Below are 24,207 nucleotides of genomic sequence, written 5' to 3'. Positions count from 1 at the left end.
ATTTCATCACGTTCCATACAAAGGATTTAATACAATGAACTGTTCTGTTCATCATTTCTTAGCTGAATAGCTGTTAATGGTATTATCGTACTCCTTCATTGTTTTGCTCACGCTGTTAGACGTTATTTTTTATGTTTGGATACTATTTTTAATTGTCTGAAGAAGTTCGACCAGAGAGACGAACTAAATGGGTGCATTGGATTAAAGCAACTTAACAAATTGGTTGTGGCTTTGCCATGGCATTCCTGACAGCTTTTTTATTTTCTTAGCAGTTTAGTGTGTTTTTTTTTTCTGATTTTAATGGATTTAATCTCATTTGTTATGGCATCTGGAGGCTTGGCAAGCCCAACTTTGTTCTCACAGTTAGCTGCAAGCGGTGAAAGTGGCAATCTCACTGCACTTATAGAAGTTTTAACACAGAAGGTAGATCTGTTAGCAATGTGAATGGAGCAATTTGACCAACAATACAAGGAGCTGCAATTACCCAATGTGGCAAATCCTGGACAGGAAACAGTTGCAGGGATAGTGAGACTTAACCAGAACATTTCATCTTACCAGCAGAACAACATGATGGCTGGGATTAGTTCTCAGCAGAATAATAATGCTAATGCATTGGCAATAAATGTAAAAGTTGTTAATGGCCTAAATCAGCTGAATCTGACCTCGGGGCTTATTGGGGTTCCCATTTTGGAGGACTGGGTAAATGGCATTGTGGCCTTATCATTTAATCCCCTAGTTTCCGAAAGGGGACAACCGGCTGGAGGTATGGCAGTGAACCAAGCAACATCAGGATCAATTACTGCAAAATTAAACAACTTGGACCATAAACTTTTAAAAGTAAAAAAGTTACAATTGGAGATACAGTACTTTATGGAATGCATTAAGCAACAGATGGTACCAAAAGGATTACAGAAAGTCCAGTATCCCACTGGTTTGGAAGTTAATTCACCCTTCCATTTAGATTTGATACAGCTTTTCGATAGACAGGGAATAGAGCTGATGGAATTAATAGTAAAACATTACACCATATGGGTAGATTCAATATCCAAGGAAGTCGTATTGCTAGATAATGAATTCAAATCCGATCTGGCTTTTGCCAGATATAAATATGACTATACTAAAATCTTCAGTAGTATTGACCAATTATTGGTCAAATTAAAAGCCACTAAAGTGAAAAAATTGGAGCATGATAGACGAGCTTATGATGCTGGGAGTGCCTACCCACAACCGTCACCTTCGCAAGGATAGGTTAACCATAATCATCAGTATATCACGCAAAGTACCAATGATGTCAGTGAAGTTTTGGATATCGATTTGACCATCGAACTGGATGAAAATCCTGGTACTAATCTGGTGAGGAGGAGTGATATAATCAAGAATCAGGAACATAATCACCCAAACCAACAAAATTTTCGGGATCCACACTAGCTGGGTGCGGTCCCCAAACAACAAAACAAAACGCAACCCAGGAAGAAAAAAACAGAGGTCCTACAAACAGAAGTGAAATGGACCTCAATGGTAGCCTTAAAGTAGTCACCAATACCACAGATGACTTCAAAATGTATAACTTTTCTTCATTATGTGTGGCACGAGAATTGGTTGAGGTACTAGCGAAAGGTTATAAGTTTGTTCATAGCCTTCATATGGATTTACCAAGGACAGTCATTGACTTCAAGTGTTGTATTAGGAAATTATACTTGAAGGCCTTATTAGGAGATGGTCCTAATGAGGTGAATAACCCTTTACGTATAGCCAGTACATTCAACCCTCCGAATCATCCAACGCTACAAGCATTTGAGAGATTGTGTGAGTTGGATCTTCATTCCATATATGGAAGAACAAATATGAGACATTCACCTCTACCCAGTATATAATCGAATGTATCAAAACAAGAGTGGGAATCCCTTAATCTTTTAAGGATAGCAGATGTGAGGGTCAGTAAGCCCAATAAGGGTGGTGGTTTAACTATAATGGATAATTGGGATTATGTAGCTCATATGCATAAGTTCTTAGCTGCAGAAGCATACCAAAAAGCCTCCTTGAATTAATTTAATGTGGCCCAACAAAGGATAAGGAGCCAGATTAAGGAATTCTTCATAGATGGAAGAATTGATGTAAATACATACAACTATCTGAGTATGCCTTTTCCCTGAACTCCAGTATTATTTGGGATTCCCAAAATCCATAAAGCTATGACAGACCCCCCCCCAATGAAACCCCTGGTAGACGCCAGGAATTCAATCATCTACCCCTGTGCTAAATGGGTAGATTCCATCTTAAAGAAATACTTACCACTTAAAACACAAATTTGTAAGGACTCATGGTCTTTTTTACAGAAAATAGATCAATTAAAGTTTGACGATGACCATGGGTTCCTTACAATAGATGTGAAGGATCTGTACACCTCAATCCCACATGAAGAAGGTTTAGAGTGGATTAGGTTATTTCTAGCCAGGAGAGGTGCCGATAACACGGAGATTGACCTGGTGGTGGAATTATTGGATCGAACTTTATCCAATAATTATTTTTTATTTGATAGAGAATATTATCTGCAAAAGATAGGGGTGGCTATGGGGTCACCACGTGGGGCCAGTGTAGCCAATTTAGTTATGGCCCAGTGGGAGTTCGATTTCATCTTTAAAGTGAAGCGAATCAAGGAAGAGATAATTTTCTATACACGCTTTCTGGATGATATTTTTATCATCATTAAGGGAGATATAGATAAAGCAGAAGCCTTGGTTGAATATCTTAATAACACCACAAACTTCCTAAAATTTACATTCAGCTTTAGTAAGGAAGAGATTAGTTATTTAGACATCAATTTAAGGAAGGATGTCTACAATCAAGACTATGCAGTGAAGGTTTATAGGAAGACCACATATTCAAACTCCTTCCTGCATTTTACCAGTAGCCACCCCTACCACCAGAAACGCTCGGTTGTTAAAGGACAACTGGTAAGAGTGATGAGGGTAGTCACCTTAGAGGAATACTTTTCTAATGAATGTATGACACTTAAAAGAATGTTCCTCAGCAGGGGCTATCCTGAAATATTGATTGAATCTTTGATCTTGGAAGTGAAACTCAAGAAAAATAAAGGGATATATTCCCCCATCCTAAGTATTACTAACCTTAGTAGTCCCAACGGTGAAATTGAACATAGCAATAATAGGGCAGAGCTTAGTTCAAATAGCATAAAAAAACTTCCCGTTCAGTTTAATTACCACATTCAACATGGATAGCCAGATGGTCAGGTATATTTTGAATAAAAACTGGGACGTAATTAAGAGTGATGTAGATATACTTCAAAAAGTAGGAAGTCCACCTAAGATTACATATAAAAGGGGACCTAATTTAAAGAATCTGCTGGAGGTTAAAATAGCCAGGAAATTCAACCTTGCTGGTATGGCTAGATGTGAAGCATGCAATTTTTGTAGGCATATTGGAGTAACAAATTCTTGCAATATCAATGGCATTGAATATAGAATTAGGAATAAATTTAACTGTAATTCCAAGGCTGTCATCTATCTTCCCAAATTCCAACAATGCTCTGCTTATTTTATAGGCAAAATAGAGCGTAAGCTTCGTGAACACATTTATGAACATCAGTATGCAATCAGTAAGGGCAAGTTGGAGAATGCCTTGGCAAACCATGTGTCATTATTTAAAGAGCATTCATTCAAATATTCAGCCATTGACCATGTTACACATAATATAAGGGGTGGCCCTGAGGGTTTAAAGTTGGAAGAGCTTGAATTGCTCTGGCAAATCAAACTTGATGCTTATAAATATCCAGTGCTGAATGATGCCTGTTCCATCAAGTGCATCGTAAAGTTTAAAAGTTTGGGAAGGTAATTTATATAGAGCACCTGATGTAGTTTGTCATTGTCAATGACTTATTAGTCCCATCAGTGCATCTATACATTATGTATTAGAATTATTCCATATGATGTATTTGTACATCATGTCCTTATGGTTACTGTATCTTAGGCGACCTTGTATTATATTGCCTATTTGTCCACCATTTCTTGTACAGAGTTAACTGGGTGGTTACAATTGGGTTTAGGTGTATAAGGCTTATTTCTTGATTTTAGTATACATATATACCCTCCTAATGGTTTTGACATGCATATATATATATATATATATATATATATATATATATATATATATGCATGTCAAAACCATTAGGAGGGTATGACATGCATATATATATATATATATATATATATACATTTTTTCCTGATAGCTTGAACTTTAGGTATTTATGACTGTTCGAGTGAGTTGCCTACATATTAATAGGTTAGTAGGATTGTAGTCTTTATTGTGCATGCCCCAATAGTGCATATGAGTATACACCTACTTCCTATTGGCCTTTTGTCCATTTATTCATTTATTTAATTGATGCAGAGCTTCCCGTTGATTGAAAATCAGACTTTCTCTGCTCCTTTGCAGCCTTATTTGGTCTGTTTTTGAACATCTTTAGTTGTATTAATGATTGCCGTGCTTGAGCATTTATGTGATTGCTGTATTAATATTGGTTTCATCATATGCACATTAAATTTATTCAAAATAGTACAGAAAGTAGCATTAAGAATAATGCTAGTGACGGACAACCTAGCTGCTGATGTAGCTCATCCTATCTAGTCACGAGTGAAATAGATGGGCGGAGCTATGAGGCGACTATCTTGTGAGTATAAAATATGCTGGTAGGGTGAATGAAATCTTACTTCCTTGTCAAGTTTGGTGCTATTTGAAATTGTTTTTTTTTACGAGGAATATATGAGGTAATTGTGACTATTTATTCCATCTGGTCTTAATAAATTTTACGATGAGATGAATTTGGAAAATGCTACTGAAAATGAATGAACATGAAATATTTGATGTGTATAGCATTACTAGCAACTGTTTTCATATGTGAGAAGGCTATGAGTTTATTGTGATTTTATTTATTTCATTTAAGCCTGAAAATTTTTAAGATGCATTTAAATAAGTGCTTTACTAAATAGTTAAGATCGCTGTAAATACAATGAAAGCAAGTATTTTTTAATCCGCCCACTTTTTCCTTCACAGTTAATGTTGTGAATGGGTTTAATGGGCAGAACTTAGCCGATTAGTATGAACAATGTTTTATGTACACTGTGATAGGAGATTTTTTAACATGTGACCCTATTAGGGGTGTTTTTAAATGTTATGGTTTGAGCTACTATTTCTAATTGTCTGAAGAAGTTCGACCAGAGATCTGAACGAAAAGTGTGCATTGGATTAAAGCACCTTAATGAATTGGTTGTGGCTTTGCCGTGGCATTCCTGACAGCTTTTTTATTTTCATAGGACAGGAAGTCCCAAAGACACTGATGATGAACCCGTAAGGCTGGCACCAAACATTCTTGCTAAAGGTGACTCCATTGTATGACATAGAGATGTGTCTCTTTCTAGGGTGAACAAGGAAAGCATGACAGTTAGTTGCTTGTCTTGTACTAGGATCCATCAGATTATGCATGCACTCAAGTCCTTGAACACCAAGTACCAGTATGGCTCACTCATAGTTCATCCTGGTGTCAATGACTTAAGGTGTACCTCCCTAGACTACGTGAAGAGAGATTCTCCATTGATGGCCTGCATCTGCCCCTCTAGGGTTTTGATTACTGGCAAAAGCATTGTCAAACCACATAGTGCCTTTTTTACACAATGCCAGCCTGATAAACTGACCAACATAATGAAACAATCAAAGAAAAATATGAAATTGTTACTGATCAGTACTAGGAGCCTGAACAAGAAACTTCACTCCATACAAGCCTTTCTCACCCTGGAAGACATTGGCTTCTGTGTTGTGACTGAGACATGGTTTAAAATGGTGGAAAGCACTCTAGCTGTGCAAGGCTATTATGTTTAGACCAGCTACTGTGCAGGAGAGGAAAAAAAGGTGGCGGTGTCTCAGTCTTATTTATTTATTTATTTATTTATTTGCAGTTGGTTTACCAGGATAGTCCATTGGGCCAAAAGAACCCGTTTTCAATGGAGTCCTGGGGAGAAAAGCTCCAATATAGACAAAAATTAGGTACATACATTAACTACAATATAATTATACAGAGTAGAGATAAAAATTAATACATTTAGGCTTGAATTTGAGAAAACATTTAAGGATGAGGAGAAAGACTGTGATATAGGCAGAGTTAAATAGATACTAAAATTACTAGACAATTATGCACAGTAGAGGTAAAACATTAATACATTTAGGCAAAATTTTGAGAAAAATACATTTAGGCATAAATTTGAGAAACATTCAGAATTAAGAACAGTATTGAGATAAGCAATCAGGGAAGTTATTGAGTTATTCATCCAAGAGAGACTCACATCAAGGCAGGTAAAGCAGCATGATGCAGCACAGCATGACCAAATAACCATCAGAAAGGCCCAGTATCATATATTAGCTAGCTATAGAACTCCTTCTATGACAAAAGAAAGTCACAATGCCTATCTACCGGAACTAGAATCACTCACTATTAAACCCAATACCATTTTCATAGGTGATCTAAGCTATCCAACTATAGACTGAGAAATCTACACCAACACTAGTGCACAAGAACAGATTCCTGGACTTTGTCAATAAAAATGCCCTGGAACAATTAGTCAGAGTATCCTCTGAGGGAATAACATCATGGATCTTCTCCTTACTATTATGGGAGCATCTTACACCTTCTCTTGCATATACTCATTACTTGTTTGGTCTGACCATAAAGCAATCTCCTTTGAAATAAAACTGAAACCAGAGATCCTTTCCACCCAAGGTGCCTTTAGAAAATTCTTTAAGACAAACTACCAACTCCTAAGTGATACATTGGCAAGCTTCAAATCCCCACCAAACCCAGTTAACTCCACTGAATATATAGCAATCTACACCACCACACTATACCAGCATGTAAACAGTTGCATCGATGCAACTGTATCCCATAGGAACAAGTGCAGGGCAATTCACAGAAACACACCCACATGGTGGAACCATTATATCAACAAGCTTCCTAATAAAAGCAAAAGAATTTTTAGCAAAATTAAGAAGAGTAATTCCCAGAATATTAGAGCCCTTGTCACTGAAATAAGCAAACAACTCAGGAGGTTAATAAAATCTACTAAACACAGGTTTGAGGCTAAAATAGGTACCCAAACCAAAAACAATCACAAGGCATTTTTTTAAGTTTTGTTCATAATCTCAAAAGCACAATGCAGCAGTGCATTGAGATGATAGTGAATGATGTTACCTATGCTGAGGCTGAAGATATTGTAAACCTACTAGCCAATAAATTTAGCTCTAACTTTGTCCCTGTCTTCACTCTGACTTTCCCTCAAGATATACCTGAAAGTGGCTTGTCTCCAGCTGTCACACAAGACCAGGACCTAAAGTGCAGTCAAAAGCTAAAAATACTGCATCGATGGGTCCTTATAATATTCCTTGCATGCATCTTAAGTAGCATGAAGCATGATTTAGCCACATGCCTAACAACACTGTTCAATGTCAAAGTATGAACTTTACATAATAATTAATCAAACCAGCAAAACCTGTAACTCTTTTGCACATGTTTTGTGTAGAGGAATTTCACATTTTCTTCATGTGGGCATATCTTTTTTCAATTGATTACATGAAGTATATTTCAGGTACCTTACATAAGTTAATAACATTATTAATGTCTGTCTTTCCAGTAACTGGCACATCATGCAAGTATACATCAACATTCAAATTCTTAAGTTACTTTTCTATTATTCTCTGCAAAGAGCACATATCCTTCAGCAAATTATAATCTATTATATACAAACAAGCCGTGTGTGTGTGTGTCTGTATATCTATGTGTGTTGTATGTGCATAACAAGTATCACATAATTATTAGAATTGTCAAGCCATGGTTGCTGATAACTAATAGTGCCTAGAGATATTCCAGCAGCAAGAGCTACTCTAGACACCACAGTTCTAACACTCAGCATATAGAGAATAAACTGTTCTGTAGCTAGGTAGACACTCGGTCTTCACCTCAGAGCCTCACAAATATAATAAAAAATTGAACAGACCACAGCTGAAGAGTATATAGTTGAAACCAATGTTGTTTAATACACAAAGTAAGCGCTTTCACGATCTGTAACTGACCGCTTCTTCAGACTTATACATTCAAATGAAATAATCCTAGCATTTAAATCGTATCTCATTAAATCAGTAATTAAAGTAAATCAGTCAAGTTTATTAATCAAATTAGTTAAGCACTTAAAAACACAGTAAATAAATTCTGTCAAAACATTTGAAACCCTAAAAACTAATAAAACAGCAAAGTTATAAAAACAGCTAAGCTGAATAGCAATAAATATCTTTCAAAAAGCTTAGTGTTTAAGTGGTTTGGCTTTAAGGAAGGGCTTAAGTGACACTGCATCATTAATCCCTGGTAGTTTATCTGCCTGCAGCAGCAAAATCCATTTTTGTTCTGCTGCTTCTGTCTTGTTCTTAATGTGACCGCCCCTCATACTTTGTTCTATAATTTCTAGCACTAAAAAGTTAAAAACATGTTGAGAGCCTTCTGCTTGAACATGTCTTGCTAAGGCACTAGTTTCTTTAGCATTATTTATATCTCTTAAATGCTCTAGAATCCGCTATTTGAAACTTCTGTTGGTTTTACCAACATAAAATACATAGCATAATTTGCAGAACCTAAGGTACACTAAATGTTGTGTTTTACAATCAGCACAGAAGTCAATGCCTTTGACAAACTTCTGGCTTGGATGTGTGAATGTAGTTGGTGTTGTGTTAGAGTAAATAAACGTACATACCATGCAGTTCCTGAAGGAAAATGTTCCTGTTCTCTGAGACAGCATATTATTATTTCTGCTTACCAATGGTTTATAACATAATTGTCTTTTTAGGGATTTTTTATTTTTAAAAGAAAAACATGGTATCTTGTCTATAACACCATCCAGTTCTTCAATAGAATTTAAAATATTCCAGTGCCTCTCAAATATTTCACAAAACATCTTGATATCACTAGAATAGGAAATAGTAAATCTAACTTTATGTCTATTTTCATTTTGTATATTATGTATGTGATTCGTACTCTCTAAGAAAAACGGCTTTCCCCTATGACTATGTCCTTCATACATATCAATAATACTTGTTTCTATATCTACTGCATTGTAGCCTCTAACTATAAATTCATCCTTTAAGGTGGAAACTGCTTGATCCAGCCCATCTTCTGTATTATGCAGTCTACTCTGTATTAAACAACATTGGTTTCAACTATATACTCTTCAGCTGTGGTCTGTTTGATTTTTTCTACCACTCAGCATGGCTGTCATCTCTACCATTCTAGGTAGAGGTTATGTATTTGTGCTTGATCTACTAGAAGTGCTTGCATGTTATTAGTTGGTGGACATTTCCCCTGCTATCAGTTGCTCTAAATGACAAGTGTCCTAAATCCCACTAGTCGATGTAGATCAGAGGGTGTGATATACCTTTAAGAAGCTTTCCAGTGAGCTAGCACGTGCATATAAATACTGAGCACGTGCAAGCAAGAGTGCCATTTTGAGTGAACATCCAGCGTTCGAGCATGCAAGTATGTAGTCAGACAGTTAGATAGTTTAAGTTCAATGTTCCTGCCATCCATCCTGATGTATTTGTATACAATAAATTACTTAAACAAACACCCAAGCCTCAACGTCTTCTTAATGAACATAAGAAGAGTGACATGGTATCAGAATGGGATCCAGAGTCACAGCCAAGAGGCAACCGGTTAGATTTGGAGGAATATACAGGAATGTATCATCCCTGCTGCTCAAACGACTTACAAAACAGGTCAGAAACAAATTGCAGGTACTAAAACTCACTTAAATTATTTTTTTCTCTACAAATATAAAATGAAGCACTAAGAGCACTCAAAACAAATTTCTTATTAAACAAAATGTCTGAAACTGTGATATATCGATAAAAATATTCAAAATAATTACAAAAATGTTTGAAACGATATCCAAATCACATAAAATGTATAAAACAAGGAAAGCAACCACATTTTTTCACTATATACTACTTTTTGTATTAACTAAAGCGATTCAAAATTTCTGAAGAGTAAAAAGTGTTTGCAAGTGTGTGCAGTATTACAGTGCAGTTATTTTGCAAAGTACAGTCATTTTAAAGAATATTTAACATACTGTAGTTGTTTCAAAGCATATTTTGCAGAGTACAGTGTTTCAAAGAGTTGATTGTACATTTGAATATTATTACAAGTATCTGGTATGTGTGAATGTTCATATATAAATACAGGGCCATTTTGCATTGTTTTACTATAATCTGTGGACATGGCAGAAGGTTTTCGCAGACCCACACTGCTTGTATTTGATAACAGTAGTGCAGAAAACTGGAGAGTGTTTGAGCAGGATTATGAGATTTTCATACATAAGGGTGATGTGCAGAGCTGTAGTAACTACAGAGGGATTAAATTGATCAGTCACAGCATGAAGTTATGGGAAAGAGTAGTGGAAGCTAGGTTAAGAAGGGACCTGATGATTAGTGAACAGTAGTATGGTTTCATGCCGGGAAAGAGCACTACAGATGCGATGTTTGCTCTGAGAGTGTTGATGAAGAAGTACAGAGAATGTCAGAAGGAGTTGCATTGTGTTTTTGTAGACTTAGAGAACGCATATGACAGGGTGCCTAGAGAGGAGTTGTGGTATTGTATGAGGAAGTCAGGAGTGTCAGAGAAGTATGTAAGAGTGGTACAGGATATGTATGAGGGTGGTGTGACAGCAGTGAGGTCTGCGGTGGGAGTGACGGATGTGTTTAAGGTGGAGGTGGGGTTACATCAAGGATCAGCTCTGAGCCCTTTCTTATTTGCAATGGTGATGGACAGGTTGACAGATGAGATAAGACAGGTGTCCCCGTGGACTATGATGTTTGCATATGACATTGTAATCTGTAGTGAGAGTAGGGGAACAGGTGGAGGACACCCTGGAGAGATGGAGATATGCTCTAGAGAGAAGAGGAGTGAAGGTCAGCTAGACTAAGACAGAATATATGTGTGTGAATGAGAGGGAGGATAGAAGAATGGTGAGGATGCAAGGAGTAGAGGTGGCGAAGGTGGATGAGTTTAAATACTTGGGGTCAATAGTTCAGAGTAACGGTGAGTGTGGAAGAGAGGTGAAGAAGAGAGTACAGGCAGGATGGAGAGGGTGGAGAAGAGTGTCAGGAGTGATTTGTGACAGACGAGTACCTGTAAGAGTGAAAGGGAAGGTCTACAAGAGGGTAGTGAGACCAGCTATGTTATATGGGTTGGAGACAGTGGCATTGACAAAAAGGCAGGAGGTTGAGCTGGATGTGGCAGAGTTAAATTTGTTAAGATTTGCACTGGGTGTGATGAGGGTGGACAGGATTAGGAATAAGTATATTAGAGGGTCAGCCCAGGTTGGTAGGTTTGGAGACAAAGCCAGAGAGGCAAGATTATGTTGGTTTGGACATGTGCTGAGGAGGGATGCTGAGTATATTGGGAAAAAGATGGTAAGGATGAAGCTACCAGGTAACAGGAAAAGAGGAAGGCCTAAGATAAGGTTTATGGATGTGGTGAGAGAGGACATGCAGGTGGTTGGTGTGACAGAGCAGGATGCAGAGGACAGGAAGAAATGGAAACAGGTGATCTTCTGTGGCGACCCCTAACGAGAACAGCTGAAAGAAGATGATGATGATATTTTCATACAGGCTGCTTTTTCTGACAAAGACACATGTACAAAAGCATTTATTCTGCTTAATTTAGCTGGTTCAAAAGCCAATGAAAGAGAGTGTTTATTTGTGTATGCACCTGCTGTGTTTGTAGGGGAGGGGAAAGACCACCATATTGCGGAACTGGCTGAAACAAGGGAAGACCTTGAGTGCTTAAAATATAAATTTACAGCAATGTGTAACCTCAAACAAATATTACAATGGAAAGGCACTTATTTTACACAAGGGATCAAAAGCCTGGTGAAACTTTTGCAGCATGTATAACTGACTTGAGAAACAAGGCTAAAATGTGCAGATTTGGTGATTTGAGTGATGAGTTCATAAAGGACAGGCTTGTGCGTGATGTTAATGATGACACAGTGAGAACGATTTTGCTTCAGGACAGTGCTTTAACTTTGAATAAGGCCCTTGAGATTTGTCAGATATATGAACTTACAGATAGGCACACAAGTATGCTTACAAATGAGAATAGCTGTGGAAGGTGCAGTGACAAAGCTCATGTTGATAGCATGTAACACATTATTAAAATAAGCAGGCCCAAGCACATGGCAGCAACTGAAGGTCCTGTAACAGTCGTTGGGAAACCCCCAGTCTTTCTAGCAAATTCCAGAGCATGCTCAGTGAAGCATAAGGGTGAGTCAGCAAAGTCAAAACATGTTTCCCCACCTAGCTTCATAGTTAACTGTCATAATTGTAGTAATAATCACGAGCCCAAAAGAGAAAAGTGCTTAGCTTTTGGTCAGCAGTGTCATTCTTACAATAAATGTAATCATCTCAAAAGATATTGTAAATCAAAAGAGGTCCAGTCTTTTATTAAAAGAGGGCATTTCAAGAGGCAAGCTGATCAATTAAAGAGCTGCAACCCTACTTTTTATGTTGATGGTGTGTCTGTGCTTGTTGGAACAGTCAAGGCAGTAGATTTGTGGGCAAAGAACATAATCTTTTGTCCTGTTTGAATTAATGGGAGCCCTGTACAGCTCAACATAGATACTGACTAAAAGTGCAATGTTATGTCAGCAGAAATGTTTCCTAGAGTAAAAGCTGCAGAACAACTTGATTTGACAAAGTATACAAAGCTTGTTGCTTATGGTGGTAAAGAGATTCAAACCGAATGCTCAGTACTGCTTTCATGTTATTCTGCTGGGAACAGCTATGGCTTGCAATTTTTCATAGTCAAGAGACATGTGCAGTCATTATTAGGCCTCAGAGATAGTTTGAAAATATGACTGCTTTCATTTAACAAAGAAGTTCACTGTGTAAGCCTGTATGACAACTCACATTTCGCCCAAACTATTTTTTTCTGAGTATGCTGATATTTTTGCAGACAAACTAGGCAAACTACCAGTTGTGTACTCTGAAGTTAGACCCAGAGGTCAGCCCAGTTATCAGACCAGTACAGAAAGTTCCAGTAGATATGCAGAGTAAAAGCTGATCTAGACAAAATGGTGCAGCTAGGAGTAATTTGTCCAGTAGAAGAATCTACTGAATGGGTATCTTCCATGGTGGTAGCTCATAAGAAAAACTCAGATGATATCAGAATATGTATTGATCCATGAAATTAGAACAAAGCATTAAAAAGGCCTCATCATCCAATGCACACAGTCAAAGAGCTTGCTGCGCTCATGCCAAATGCCACTGTTTTTCCTGACTTAGACGCAAAGAGTTTATTTAGGCAAATTTTTCTTGACCAAAAATCTTCATTGTTAACCACATTCAGTACACCATTTGGAAGGTACAAATTTCTAAGAATCCATTTGGAATAAATTCTGCCACTGAAGTCTTTCAGCGTGTGATGCAGCACATTTTTTGGGCTATCCGTGTGCTATTATAGTAGATGATATTCTAGTAGGAGGCAATGGTGAAGTTGAACATGACAGAAACCAAAAGAAAGTTCTGGAAAGAGCACACAAAGTGAATCTTAAGTTGAATCTTCAGAAGTGCAAGTTCAGGCTACAAGAAGTTACTTATGTTGGTCACTTGTTTACCAGTTCTGGCTTACAACCAGATCCTTCCAAGCAAACAGCAATTCTCCTGATGTCAGCTCCAGACAATGTCCAAGCCTTGCAATGTTTTCTTCGTATGGTCAACTATCTAGGCAATTTAATTCCAGATTTAAGCCAACTTCCAGCACTGATAAGACAGCTGATATGCAAACATGTAATTTGGTCATGGTCAGAACAGCACCAAATAGTATTTGCTATCCTAAAACAGAAAATAGCTAGCCCAGCAATTCTCAGCTACTGTGATGTTCACAAACCAGTTACTCTTTCCTGTGATGCTTCTAAGTTTGGTCTAGGCACAGTCATTCTTCAAGAGGGTAGACCAGTTGCCTATGCATTGAGAACTCTTACCCAGACTGAGATGCAATATGCCCAGATTGAGAAGGAGCTTTTGTCAATTGCGTTTGCATGTTCAAAGTTCCATGCTTATATTTATGGTCAACCTATCCAGATCGAACCTGATCTCCAACCTTGTGTTACTATTTTGAGAAAGCCTATGCATACAGCTCTAGCTAGATTGCAACATATGATGCTCAAATTGCAGAAGAACAACTTCAATCTTGTTTACACAAAAGGCAAACTTCTTTATCTTGCTGATACCTTATCCAGATCACACAGAAAGACCACAGAGCAGCACAACAATGAGCAACTTGATTTTGAGGTCATGGAAGTGAGAGGTTTTTCTTCCACACACGTTGATGAGCTCAGAACTCACACAGTTTCAGATTCAGTTCTCCAGAAGCTAAACCTCTTTATCAGTCGAGGCTGGCCTTCAAGACAATCTTGTTTACCAGTAAAAGTGCAACCATATTTTCCATACAGAGATGACATTTTGTCAGACAATGGCATCATCATGAAAGGTCCTAAAGTGATTGTTCCAAAATCCTTGCAACAACAGTACATTAAGATCTTGCATCATGACCACCCAGGAACTGATTCTACCAAAAGAAAGGTGAGAGGACTAGTATTTTGGCCTTTTATGTCAAGAGATATTGAGAAAGTACTTTCATCTTGTTCAGTATGTCATAGTACAAACCTGCATCAACAAGAAGAACCACTTGTGTTAAGCCAGATTCCTGAACTAACTTGGTCGACAGTAGCCACAGATATCTTTGAGTGGAATGATCAACATTATTTGGTGTTAGTAGATTCTTATTAATATTGGTTCGAGATTGACCTACTTCCCAACCTAACTTCCAATACTGTCATTACTAAGCTTAAGCGACATGTTTCTGTCCATGGTAGTCCGCCCAGAGTTATTTCTGACAATGATGCACAGTGTACAAGTCAGCAATTCAAGAAATTTGCAGAAGAGTTGGACTTTGTTCATATTACGAGCAGTCCTGAATACCCTCAGTCAAACAGTTTAGATGAACATGCAATTCAAAGTGCAAAATAGCTGTTAGAGAAATCCAGACATGGCAATACCAATGTTTTTCTAAACTTCTTAAATCCCAGAAACATTCCTCGTGATAATCATCTTGGTTCACCCGAAACTTATGTCAAGACAAACCAGAACCACACTACCAATCAGCAGTAATTTATTGGTTGCATGTGTTAAGAGCAACAAAGCAGTAAAAGCCCAGCTATTGAAGAAGCATTTGTCCCAGAAGTCTTACTATGATAAAACCAGCAAACTGCTCTGTTCTTTACAAAAAGGGGAGATAGTGAGGATGCAGATGTCAAAAGGTTTTGATCGCTTCAGATTTGTGAAAAGTTTGTGTCAAGAGCTATGATCGTACTTGTGAAATCACAAGGAGTGGAATTCAGGTGAAACTGGAAGCATTTGTTACCAGTATTCAAACCAGTGTTACATCATCTTGTCTGTGACAAAGACTCTAGTTCTCAGAGTGACTTGTCCAATGTTCCTGTTCCAGAGGACATTCCATCAGCAATCATTGCTCCTGAGAAAATCCCCAAGAATCCTCAAGCAGTACATTCTCCAGTGACTGTCCCTGTTGCTAAACCCAGTCCTATTATGTCACAAGATCAGGTAGGTCGCATCTGGAAACCTAGTTCCAGATACATGGTAACCTGGACATGAATGTTGTTTTCTTTATTAGTGTCTGTATAAATTGCATGCATATTGAAATGTCATTGTTTATATGAGACACCTCAGTAAAGAGGGAGGGTGTAGATCAGAGTGTGTGATATACCTTTAAGAAGCATTCCAGTGAGCTAGCATGTGCATATAAGTACTGACACATGCAAGCAAGAGTGCCATTTTGAGTGAGCAGCCAGAGTGAGGGCATGCAAGTATGTAGTCAGTCAGTCAGTTAGATAGTTTATTTAAGTTCAATGTTATTGCCATCCATGCTGATGTATTCGTATAACATAAACTACTTAAATAAACACCTAAGCCTCAACATCTTCTTAATGCACATAGGAAGAGCGACAGCTGAAACTACTGAATAACTTTGTTCTCTCACCCCCCAACCCTAGTAAATAAATTTTATAGCCCAACCAGAGCCCAAAATCTATCCCTAAAACTCCCACGTGCTAACACTTACCTGAGTCCTGACACCCTAACCCAAACCCTAAAACTTCCCTCCTTCTCCCTAAACCTAAGACTCTACTTCCCTTCTTTAAACCTAAATTCCCTGATCACTCCCTAAACCTTAAATTCCATTCACTCTCTCAAACATGAAACTCCCATCCTGTTCCCTAAACCTAGAACTTCACAGCCATTTCCTAAATCTAAATCCCCTCTCCAGATCACTGCTTAAAAATTTAAGCCACACACCTACCCCCAGCCCCCACCATGGCTACTGCACTTACCTTGTTCATATACGAATAATGATTTCAAGCCTGGTGTGGCAGCTGTCTCGGCATGACTGCCACACCTTGCCCGAACTAATTATTTGAGTTTCTGTGCGAGTGGCAACCCATGCAAGCTGCAAGAAGCTCAGGTTTCTGGCTAGAGGATAGTGGTTTTTGAGAAGTAGGGACAAAGGCACTTGTAGTAGACCCCTTTGTGCTTATAGCCTAATTTCTGGGCAATATATATAAGCACTACAAATATTTATGAAACTATCCATTTTTTTGATGAGGAAAAAAGGAGCAGCCCATTAACTTTGTTTCATGGGACTAAGGATGCATTCTCTTTCAATTTCTTTATCCAATATTTCTGTCATTGTCAATGCTTTACTTTTACAAAACTTAGGTATCTCACCATGCTTCACCAAACTATCAGCTTGACATCGCATAATGTTCCAAATTCCTCATAAAATACATACTTGCATAATACAAACACCACATGAATTGATTTAAAAATCATGTCACATTCTTTGTCTCATAAACTTAATTTGTTTCTGTTTTAACACAAACGTTAACAGTGAGTTCCTCCTACACAAAGCTGGTCTTTCACCTTTTACCACAACTAAAAGTAAATATTCTTTCTTCTTTTCTTAACATTATAGCCATTTATTACTCCCATCACAGACAAACTCTCATTGACATATGATTTTATTTTGGGTCTATATCAGAACATCGAATGATTAAAATCACGAATGCTCTAATGAGCGAAAATGCCGAACCTCAAACTCGTTATTGTGGGGGGCTGTGCCCCCCCTACTAAATATATATCCAACTCCGAGATTATACTAGAGTGAGGAAAGGGCAAATATTCCGATCTTCATTGTACTGAGATCTCAAAAAAAGCACTTCAAGATCCGGCATTTAGCGTTCGCGATTTTAATCATTCGATGTTCTGATATAGACCCTTTATTTTCATAGAGGTATTTTGTAAGCATTGCTTTGGAGAAAAAAAATCATGAAGCATTTTTTCATACACAACAATGTGGCTCTGTTGTAGCAATTTTTATATCTTCTCACATATCATGTATGATAAAAGTACACTTAAAAGATCTCTTCTTGAGTACTTTCTATTTTTTTGCAATTCAGTGTTACTTTCACATGCTCATTCATCATTACATATATAGTATATATTTAGTCCTTTTCTCATATCAGTTATTACTTTTATTCCTGTCTTGTAGGTGTACTTTACCAAAACTTGCTTATTTTATGTGCACAACTTTTCTGTGTGTGGCATTTAACTTTTTCATAATTACAGCCCTGTGAAACATGATTTTTACTGTCACACCACTTGCAAAAACTTTATAGCTTTTGCAGGATGAGTGTACTGCTCCAAAGTATCTTGTGCTTCCTTAGCTGTTGTTTGCCTGTATCAGTCTGGTTTCTGTTTTTGAGGCAATCTCAAATGCCTTTGAAAATGTTAAATTCCATTCAGAAATTAAATTTCTCTAGGAGGTTGTATGGTGAAATCTACTCACAAATCTGTTTAACTTCTTCATCTAAATGTGAACCAGTTTCGCAGTTCACAGCACACTCTTTCAGAGTGAATGTATTGGATCATTCTTGCTGGGCTAATGATTGCAATGATTAAAGCCACATCTTTTCTTGCACCTCTGATTTCCATTTGACCATGTGAAGGTGCCATAAGATATATTCTGGGAGGTTTTGTTCCTAAACGTGCATTTTGTCTGTAAGCTTATCACTTCCGTGCATGTTCTAACCTTATGTAGGACTGGAAATATTAAGCTTTCTTTGATCTATGCCACTCAAAATTGCTTATTTTGCATTTTAGGTGAAAGTTTGCAAGTTTGCAGATTTTTTTTTTTTGTTAATTTTTTAGGAAAGAATTATTTCATTTTCAACAAATCTAAATGCATTTTTTTCACAAGTGTTCTTATCTAATTGCAGTTTTCTAATGTTTTGTTTTCATTATGCACAGCTTTTGTTTGATATTTCTAGTAAATCTTCATAAAACCTCTGCTACACAGCAAAAATGTAAATCTGGAAATGCTTTAGACAGTGCTGGTCAATAGTGCGGAGCTGGCTGAAATAGCACAACCAAATCCGCAAGACAACATCACCAGAAACATTAGATCCAAGGACCTGAACTTTGTCTGCAAAATAAATAGAACCTGCTAGAGAAACTGATATATCTCAAAGGATCCCCGCACAATGGAATAATCTCCCCATCTATGTGAAGCTGAGTTTATCCCTGACCCTGTTCAAAAGAAACCTTGATCATTGGATGGGAAATAGCAAGTTCACCCCTGCCTGGCCCCCATGTCTCTGATGGACAGAAGTTGACAGTAAGTAAATTAACCCCCAACTAACATATCCCCCATATATCACTTAGCTACCCCCTTACTAACACACCCCATCATATAAGCATTCAAAGAACTCTGGGACAAACCTGTGTTGGGTTGCACAGCTAAGCTTGTAAAGACCCTGGTGGTCATTACCTTAATATGATCCTGCGAACATATGAGCCTAAAGAAAATAAGTAAGTAGTTGATACTGTATCTGAAATGCTGCTTCCACAAAAAGCTGCAGCAGCATTGAGATCAGAGTTTGCTCAGCTGCTGGACTCATTTCAAAATGCTACTGTCTCAATGGGCTATAGTTGTGGGTACAGGCGATGAAAAGTATAGTGGATGTAGTCAGAGAGCTCACCTGCAAACTGGAGACAATCATCCAAGATCTTGCTCTGCATCTGAAAGAAGTAGGGCATGAGATCAAATCTTTTTATTGGATGTTATGCAGAATATCATTTATGGAGATTATAATCAGGAAAATAGAGGATGGCAAAGTAATCTGCATCTCAGGATCTGGATACTCACTACAGTTGGTATTGTTCCTGCTTGTAAATTGATGCTGGAGATGGTACATCAGTTTCTTGCTCTCCTAACCCTGGAGCACAACCACTACCAGTTATTGTTCAAAAGAAAGAAAATGTTCTTATGGTTGTCTGGGAGGATAAGGGCATATAGTATGTAGAGTATGGAATACGTTTTGTTAATAAGTAGTCTATACAAGTATTGTAAAAATGAAAGATGTGCTTGTCACTTAGAGTCCTGTGAGGAAATGTAATTAAAATGAGCTACATGTTTTCCTGTTCATCTAAGGATTGTTCTTTTAGATGATCTTCTTGCTTTTCATCAGTAGGGAGATGCCATTGCATTCTTGAAGGGTAAAGACCTAGTACTTATTTAAGTCCATATAGATTGGTGAATAAATCAGCTTAAGTAAGGCAGAACAGTTAATGATGTCTCTGTAGTCTTTCCTGGCCCTGAGTGTACCAAGAAGGTTCCAACACTGACAGGTTCAGTATTGCATTTGATGCCAGCATGAAGACATGGTAGGTTCCATATATCAGTATATAATTTTAACAGCTATCTTATGGGGGGGTTTGTTATGCTATAGTATGCATGAGGTGCTGCTTTGATCCATGTGGATTTGGTTCAGAAAGGACAATTGTCATGAAATTTGAATTTGGAGACTTTACCTCCTCCCTTCCCACACCCTTTTTTGTATAGAAGTCTTCTATGCGCACTTTCAAATGATTAGTTATTAAATGATAAGCATTATACTGAATATATATTTTGCTGTTGTTATGGTGAATGCATGATCAGTTGGTTTTTAGACTGTTTATTTTTTACCAAAATAGCATATCTCTCCAGGGGTCTATTTGTCTATGTTGCCACTTAGGTTGCTTGCTGGTATCTTTATTCCTCATAATCCTGTGCAAAACATCAAAGGTTTGTGGAATATTTGTCTGTCTCTTTGCTTTGGAAGTTCATTGCCTTGATTATATATAGTTGTAATTTCACTCTTGGCAGTGGTACAGTTTGAATTTCTTTTGATGCAAAATCTCGTTTTTGGGGTTGGGGTTTGAATATTTGTGATATTTACATACTTTAATGTGTTGTAATGTTGAAGCCTGAATACCTATACATTTTGTTGAGGGTATGCAAAGAGAACATATAATTCAATAGTGATTTGTGGCAGGACCTATCAAGTTTGCTTACTGGGAGGAAGCTCTATTAATCCAGTTATATGTGCCATTCATAAAGTTACTTACTATAAATGCTAATGGGATACGTTCCCTTTTTACGTAGGCAAGGTTGTGAACATGGATCAAAAGTAGAACCTAGTTACATTTGCAAAACTCACATATCAATAAAGAGCATGCTAAATTATCAATACATGGGTAACAATATCAATGTGGGGGTATCGGCCTGTTTTCTTATTTGCACGGTACTGGAGAAAAGGCAAGGTAACATCATACTGATTAAGCAGGGAATGGCAATTCTTCGAGGGTTAGACACACAGTTTAACTGAATGGGGGGAAAAGCAGTAGGTATCATGGTTAGGTGTGGTCATCATGTACTTACAATCTTTACCTTGTTTCTTCACCCTGCCATGGCAGTTAAAGCAGATAGTTCCATATTTCACTTTATACAGGATAAAATAAGGGGTAAGGCCCTCAGTCTGGGTGACTTCAACAGTATCATTTCACCAAAGCACAGCACTAAGCAGTCTCTCTGTCTCTGTCCCATATATTAGACTTGGCTAAATTCTTAATAAACTGGGTGTTTGATATGTTCTTTATAGATTTAGAACCCAAATCAACATCATGCAAAGCCTGCTTTATGCACTATTCAGTATGGTTCAGCACCTTAGGCCATTCTGATCTCAAATTCATTGCCAGGGATATGGTGGATCTCTAGCCTGTGCTAATAAGGATGAGCCTGTGTCCCATCCATATTCAAACCATGAAACCTTAATACATCATTTTAATGCATTGAGACCTCCTTTATGCAAGTCTTGGAGGCTTCTATCCTTTTATAAAAAGAGATCAAATTTCTCTAAACTTTTAGAAATTACTCACAATTTTTTGCAAGACCCATGAAGGGGGCAAATATTTGTCACATATTTTATGGGATGTCTATACGTGGTTCCTGCATACTGAATTGAGGTGCTGGATAAATAGACTTTGGAGATCCTGAAAGGCAGACCTTACTATGTCACAAGATGAGTATAAGGCAGTGCAGTATCAGTATTCATCTCTGAAATCGCATTTCATACCTAATCATCTGCAGCAGTCCAAGGGTTAAATACAAGAACTTATACATAATAAGATGTAAATAGTCTTAGATATCCTTCACAAGCAGTATTATGAAATAAAACTACAGGTGTATTCAAGATCAGCTAGGTAGTTCAAATCCAAAGCCAGGAAGTTTCCACCTTCATCTCTTATGGGTGATAGTAAAGGAATTATGAGGTTGTCTGTGTGGAAATAGCAGAGAAGCAGAGTGTGTTAGCAGGGTGCTTTCACTGCAGAAGATACATCATTGGTTCCTGATGCTCAAACCCTTAATCTAGTATATATATTTTCTAAAATTTCAGTTTTGTTTAAGAAGAGCAACAATGACATAACACATCCTTTAAGAAGGAGGAAATCCTTACCTTCATTGTGTGATTGAAAATGAATAAACCCCCCAGAACTGATGAGTTTGTATCTGAAGTATACAATCAAGTTCCTTCTCCTCCTTTGGGGCTCTTATGGCAGGCATGATAAGCAGTATTGACTAGTGGCCAGTGCCCTCCTCGTGGAAACAGGTGCTTCTCTTACCACTATTAAACCAGAGAGATATCCCCCAAGGCTTGATAGCTATAGGCCAGTATCACTTCAAACTGCTGACTGTAACATTCGCATGGCCACAAGGGTCGTGTGCCTAACTCCATGTGTGCCATATTTAGTGCATCCAAGCCAAACTGTCTCTCGTAAAGGGAGAATGCCTATGGAGTTGCATGATGTATTGAGTAGGGCTTCCAGTCAAAACACTATGGGGTTTTTCTATCAGTTGATGCAAAAAAGCCTTTGATATTGTTTTCTGGTCATTTTGCAGAACTTTGTCTGCCCTCATTAGTTAACATGTCACAATACCTACTGTATATGTAAGTTATTTTGCTGTCATGAGAGCTTGTCCATTATCTTTTACAATCCTTGTCAATTTCCAGATTGGTTAAACAAGGATTTTTGTATGCCCCTCTACTTTTCCTTTCAGCCATGAAGCCCTTAGATTGGATTTATATGTGCGGGTTTAGTTGTCAAGGAAAGGATTTTAATCGGACTCCAATTCTTGTAAATACTGCAATGTTTGCATATGACCATTTGATTGTCTCTAAAAAGTCTGATGCTTCCATTCCCCTCTGTTGGTGTACATTGCAAGAACAGAAGTCAGAGACTGGATATAAGGTTACCTCCTCTAAATCTGTACTTATGACAGGTAACTCTTGCCTCTCCTCACCGTTTCAAAGTATGTATATCTTTACTTGTAAGAGTCCCTTTATACAATTATTTAGGAATTATATTAGGGCATGCACCATCACAAGCAAGGAAATTGATTGGTCAAACTATACAGCAGGTCCTGAATTATATAATTCAGGAATGTTTGGATTAGAATCTCCCCAATGAGCTAAGGTTACTTCTTGTTAAAATAATACTATATCCAAAGTTGCTTTACATTATGCAGGGCCTCCCTGTAAGCTTCCTTATAGGTTGTTACAAAAGTGGACAGGAAAACATTTGGCATTCTCTTAGTCTGCCGAATGGGTGAGAGCTTCTATCTGTGCACATAATACCGCTAAGCAGCTGGGGAGTGGCGGGAAATGTGAGTTCCCAGCCTAATCATGGTGTTCAGAATGGCAATATTGCACTGTATTATGGGTGTCAGTTGCCCTGGGAGTGCTAATTCTGGGTTACATTGATAGGTTCTTAAGTAATTACTAGACTAACAACCCCAGGGGGGCTTTTTTAAGCCTAGCCATACTTCCCATAGGTGAAAATCAAACCCTGTCCCTTGCTTCTGTAAGGTAAATACCTTAACTATTATGTCAAACCCCAACCCCCCTGATGGTGGACTCTGTACTCTGATTGCAGCTGAAACCCTACTCCACCAATACTGTCACGGAGACTGGTTTCAGGGCATTACTGTATGTTTTAGCAATGAGATAGTTTAGAACACTTTCCGCAGTTAGTGTAAATGACTATGTAAGCACAATATTTCAAGTCTTTCAGCCTATACTTTGATTAGACGATTATGCAGGAGACTTGGCATTTATGTTTTTTTCACCTTGTGATTTTTTTCCTCTTCAAACATGATATGCCAAAGGCATCTTTGTGGCATACCAGTTATATTGAGGGACTACTTTCCAGTCTTTTAGGAACTGTTTTGGAAGTATGACCTTACAAGCTCCAATTATTTTGCCACATGCAACTGACATAATTTATGCCCTTATAATGTAAGTTGCAGATGTTGAGTTCTGTCCCTTTTCAACTACATTATATGCAGATAAAGAGTGCAGGAGTAGATGATTTGGGTTGAAAGAGATGCTTATCCATGATGTATTTAAATCTATGCAAGGTTAATTTGATCATACACCTGTTGTTAACTGCAATTCAAAACAGATTTGGTACTATCCGAGCAGCAAAGTTAGTTTACGCCTTCTATTCTCCTGTTACACGTCATTTCAAAAATGGTAAATATTTACCTGGAACTCCCTACATCAATTATTTTTAACACTGGAAAGGCTATCATAAATGTATGCAAAGGGTAAGCTCTGTCTGTTGGAGATGTCAAAGAAAGGACAGCAC

This window comes from Protopterus annectens, chromosome 2.part1, assembly GCF_019279795.1.
Source record: "Protopterus annectens isolate FY-2018-M chromosome 2.part1, PAN1.0, whole genome shotgun sequence".
In the NCBI taxonomy this organism is placed as follows: Eukaryota; Metazoa; Chordata; order Ceratodontiformes; family Protopteridae; genus Protopterus; species Protopterus annectens.
This window is presented reverse-complemented; position numbering follows the sequence as displayed.